Consider the following 5,858-nt stretch of genomic DNA (forward strand, 5'->3'; position numbering starts at 1 on the left):
GAACCTGAGCAAAAAGGAAGTAGAACCCACATAATGCACATTTTTAATAAAAAGATTTTTAGCCAATATTTGAAGTTAGGAAAATGGGATACTATAACCTTATGTATAACTCTTAGCTCCTATGTAACTGATCATTCATAAACAGATACTCTGATACATGACAATGATTTTTACACGCTCAGATTCTAAGCTTTTCATAATTTTCCTACTAAGCTTTTGCATTAAATTCCCATTTTAACATTTTATTTCTGTCTTGGGCCATAAAAACATAATTGTTACCACTGAAGTTGCAGCTCTTCTATTCCTAAAAGGCCAATTCATTTTACAAAGCACATACACTGTACAGCTTATTGGCCTTCATTTTCCTTCATCAAATGTTAACACTACTTGGAGGAAACTTCAAGTTAGGAAAATGCCAATGAATAATGAAGATGGCTCCTATAATAAGGATTTGCTGCCCAGCATAACAAAATGGAGCTTTTATTGGAACCCATTTCCCAGAGTTGAGCTATTTGATCTACAAGCTATTAAAAAAAGTAGATTATGTTTTCCACAGCACCATGGCTATAGGAGAGTTAATTTCCACACCAAACAATAAGAGGAGGTGAAGTAGACAGTAACTAATGTGAATTGTTCCCAAGCTAGCAAGTAGTCCAAGTTCCTCTGTGTCCTCAATGTTTCTACACCCTGATCCATTATAAAAAGTAGCAAGGTAAGAAAACAGTTCATAAACAATAATTTTTTGAAAGTGTACATTAGTTCAAAATAAGTTGGGGTTAACATATAATGTAAGACTTACTCAATTTGATTTTGGGGAAAAAATGGGCAAAGTCCATTCTTTGGATCTTCTTATCAATTGATTAAAAATATTATCATTTTACCCTTACAGTTGGTGTAAGTCTGTGTAACACTGTCGGCTCCAAAGGTCCAACTGGGATCTGAGGAGATACACGTGTTTGTGGAAGTGATATATGAGATTTACTGGTACAGGGAAATAATAGGACAGGATAGCATTTTCTCACAACATTTCATAATCTCACAAAACATAGGTCAAGGATCTCATCTTCATGATGCACAATGATCACCATACATTTTCATGAAAAATAGTCTTCATGAATTACGCCAAAAAGAACAAGGAAGTATATACAAAAACAGGAGAGAATGACTGTAGAAGGAAAAAAGGTACAGAAAAAGAATAAATGGCAGTTGATATCTGAAGCTCACCATGGTGTACAAAGCTTTTCAAGTGACTTTAAAGCTTCTGACAAACAGCTCCAGGGGAAACCTGTAAAATGGATGATCTGAATATTAAGGTGAACTTGATCGACTAATGCAAGGTTTAAAAATGACTTTCACCTCACGGGAAACTTGGATAAACTAAAACTTAGTTAATGATCTGTGAAAGTCAGTGATAGATGATGTATTTTTTAATTTTTTTTTTTTAAAGGAAATAATCAATACCTTACCAAATGCAACTTGCAGAGCTCATGCTTCAGTTTTAGATACAAATTATTCCAGGCAACAACACTGTGTTCAGGCATAAGAAAATATAAATTTAGTACTTCCTTTGTCAAAATGATTTTTTATCATACGGTAATTAAAAAATGAAGAAAATAAAAAACAGATTTTTTTTTTTAAATTAGTTAACTTACAAATAGATTTTGAAGCTTTTAAAGCTTTTCATTCCAGTGCTCACTAAAAAACACAATGCACTTGTCATTTCCCACCATACTTGCTTAACGAATTTGAATAACAAAAATTTTTAAACATAACAATATATTGGCTTTCCTTCAAATTTAATTAATTATATGCTTATTTACTTTTCATCACTATATCTTTAATACCTAGCTGGACAGAATAGTTAGTTTAAGGTAATAAGAATTTCCTTCACTGTGATGTAACTCCAATGAATCCTGCAGTTAATTTGTCCTTAGAAACTTACTGACATGTAGTGTTTTGTTTATTTATTTTACTAAAGAAGTCACTCTAATTTCTTTTAACTCTTTTCATATCATGCAACTGAATTATTTTTGAAATACTTTGCATAAAGTAAGAATTATTTTCTCATGACTGTTTTTGAGATGAGAGGAGAAATAAAGGGGAGAAGTTGAGTGAAACAACTTGACAAATTCAACATGAATTTGTGAAATGTGGTCAGTTCAAATCTGTATTTTGACCAAATTGTTTTTTTTTTAAATTAATTATTCTGCCATTAAAATCTGGTTCTACTTCCCAAATGCTCTACTTATTTCCTACTTTCTGATCCATTAAAAGAACCTTTAACATTGTCTTATTACCAACATTTTGTGAAATCCCAAAGATTACATCAGTGTCAAACTTGCTCTCTTTTCCGTCTAGGTTATACTAGGGTTTTCCTAGTATACTAGGTATACTAGGTGAATTTCCTAAGCTCCAGGTCAAAATGTATCAAAGACAGTATTCTTTCCCTCCCTTCTGTGCCCAGGTAGCATAATAAGCCATGCTTGAAGTAAATAGCTGGCCCAGTATTTTTTTTTTTTTTCAGAATCCTTGAAAAATCCATAAATGTGGGAAATATCAAACACATTAAAGAGAAATACCAAATGTCTTTAAAAATATAAAATAAAGAAACACTGCAACAAACCCTATAGAACCCACAAGTGTTCTGCCCACCTAGTGCAGCATCTGTGGCCAATTCCAGCCAATAACTCTTTCAGTAGAAGATACAACACTATGTATTAGTTATTTACAGAATAAATTTTCCTCAGGTAACAATTCCTCCTATTTTCCCGATGCTTCCGGTTAGTTTATGAGCAGAGGGGATTTTCTTTTAACTCTGGACTCTCCTTTTATCTTTAATACTGTATGTACGTATGTTTGTAGAGGTACACAGGAAAGGAGATGGACAGATAGAGATAGAAATACAGCTGAATAATTTAAAAGGTCAGATTTCATTTTGTTCCACATGTAGATCCATTTCACACCCCTCAGTTCATGATTTCCCAGTATATTTCCATAACAGCATTCACTATGATTTTTGGAATTAGTCCATTTATTTTTATGCAGTGATATCAACCACCACTACTTATACATAAGCCACTACCTTTATTCATCATAAAATTTACTTTTATTTCTAAATACCAGATGCACTTACTTGTCTGACACATGTTTATTACCCAAAATAGAAAGCCCATGCAACAAACTTTGGTTGTGTTGGAAGGTCACAAGCCAAGTGAAATCCTTTATGTCTATTAAACAGTGGTTTAAATTGAACTGTTCCCATTTTCCCTGCTGTACATTTTGCTATCTTTAAAGCTCTTTTCATACTTTTGCTCTCTTCCATTTCATTTTTTCTTCTTCTGTGTTTTCTGCTGGGGAATAAAAGCATCCCACAAACTTTCATATCAGTTCTTTTCTGCATGCCATCTACTATTAAACCATAGTAGTTACCCTTTGAGAGTATAAATACTTTTCTGACTTCCCTTGCCAACCTTCTACACTCAATTTACAAACCCTTAATGTAACAAATATCCTTTCCTTTTAACTGTTCATAGCCTTGCCTGATGGGCTTACTTTGGGACCTTTTTGTTCCTTACAAAAATAATATACTGGGCAAATATAAAATGTAAAACCTTCATAAAGCTAGACTAATGCACCCAGCAAAGCCCAGGAAGACTAAACACACTGCAAACACTGTTCCCATTACAAAAGCAGTCAGGAATGAAAACTTGAACAATTGTAATCCCAACTCAATTAAACAAAGCAGATAAGCAAACACTTATTTTCCCCATTAAGAATATACACAAAAGCTTTCCCAGCAGTGTTTTTCACTTCCTACCCAAATCACCCTGATGTTGCATATAAAATCAGACAGATCTGAACTCCTCCAGTAGCTGAATTCATATTCCCAAGAAGAACAGATTAAAATATTTTAACACTAGATCTTTGGGCCCAGTCAAGGAGGCATGATCTTCCAACACTGGAAATGAATGTCTTTCACACAAATATATCACAGGGTAGTGACCATTCGGTCTCTTTTGTGCTTGTAAATGGAAGAAGAGGTCCAATTAAATCAAAAAGCATTGCCAGTTGAGAAACACTGATTTAGTTATTCAGTTATTCAAATCAAACTAGTGTGGTGATTCTCTGTACATAGTGTGTGCTGTAACACAGACTTTCCTTAAAGAGCTTCAGTTCAGGAATGAAGAATGCTACCTAAATCATTTGTGTTTTCTTTAAATACTTAGGACCATATTTTCCAGAAGGATTTTTAACAGCATCTCCAAAATTTAACACTATCTTTGCAATATTAGTAAGTTAGGAAGTTATCATGAACTTGCATATACAAGTATACTTGAATACATTTTGCAAGAGCACATAATTCTGCTTTTAAATTTTGTTAAAGCTTGTTTCCACCCACCAGTCAGTCCATAAAGGAGGGACACACTATTTCTTGTTCAAATCAGCACTCTGAAATCACCAGAAAAGGGGGTATGCTTGAATACTATGGTAAATAATCTGTGCTAAAAATCAGTAGCTACTTTTCAGCAAGGAAATGTTAACTTCTATCCTGCTTTGAATGTGCATAAGTTTAAAAAAAAAAAAAAAAAAGAATACAGTAAATGGGCTAGGAAGACATTACATTTCATCTTTTTTTCTACCCAATTTAGGATGGCAACCATTTCAGACCTAAAAATAATGCATGGAACTTCTTAGGAATTTTAATTTTCTGAAATGAACAAAATAGGGACAGTCACAAAATGAAGCATAAGGCAATATAGAAGACTGAAGAAAGCAGTTCTCAACTGTAAGATTATTGTTAAATTTTGCAAGCATTAGCATACAGTAAAAATTATTATACTTTTTTCCTAATGTTGCATTTCAGCTCACTAAACAAATTACTGTAACTGGAGATTAGTAGGTCACCTCAAATTGTTATAGCACCATCTAGAATTGCCAATGAAAATTAGGCTTCTACTGTAGCCTCCATTTTTAAAGAGCTTGCAATTAAAGTTTAAAGTATAACAAGCCTAACCTGGGGAAAAAAACAGCACCTTTATAAGTAGGATGCTGGGAAGTACAGAGATCACAATCTATATGACACATCCAGAAGCACCCACCACACTCTTTACAGTTATTTCAGTGTGGATGACACTGGATCCCACAATGCACCAAACGCTGTCTCCCTGCTGTTCTTTGATTTTCTCACTGGGACAGCAAATTGCTACAGAGCACAGCAGGTAAAGCTGGAGCAGGGCAAGAGGGCACCGGAGGGTGGACGGAGCTCTACAACATAGAGAGGAGAATACATCACTCTGAGAAGATGTCACAGTGCTCATGAAGGAAAGGCCAGATGGGATGCTGCCTTTGCCTTCACCTCTCAGCGTCCTCCCCTCCTTCTTTAAGACCTTCAGCTATGAGATATCTCTCTCTGCCCACCCATTTCTTCCAAGTTCATTTCTCCAAAATAAATTCCACTGCTTCAACCACCTCTGGAGATACCATCTCTTCCTTCAATATCCAAAACAGACAAACCCATGCATTCCCACTCTCTCTAAAACACAGGGAAAATGCATTACATCCTGGGAGATGACTGTCTTACTGCTGTTTTGTACCCTGAAAACATACTTTCTAATATATTGTGGAAGAGATACTTATGGTAGTGAATCTTATCCTGGACTTAATCCTGGAAGGTCCATATTGAGAGTGATATTCCCCTTTCTGATATATGCGTACATCCTCCATTCATTGCAATTTCACAGTAGAAATCCGGCATCTTTAGCTCTCAACCTGAGTGGGGGAAAAAGCTGGTCAGTGCCAGACATAAAGCAGAGTCACACTTACAGAGTTTGCCAAGAGAATGCTACCCACATAGTATC

The sequence above is a fragment of the Fulmarus glacialis genome, unplaced genomic scaffold (genome assembly GCF_000690835.1).
Source record: "Fulmarus glacialis isolate BGI_N327 unplaced genomic scaffold, ASM69083v1 scaffold11117, whole genome shotgun sequence".
Classification (NCBI taxonomy): Eukaryota; Metazoa; Chordata; class Aves; order Procellariiformes; family Procellariidae; genus Fulmarus; species Fulmarus glacialis.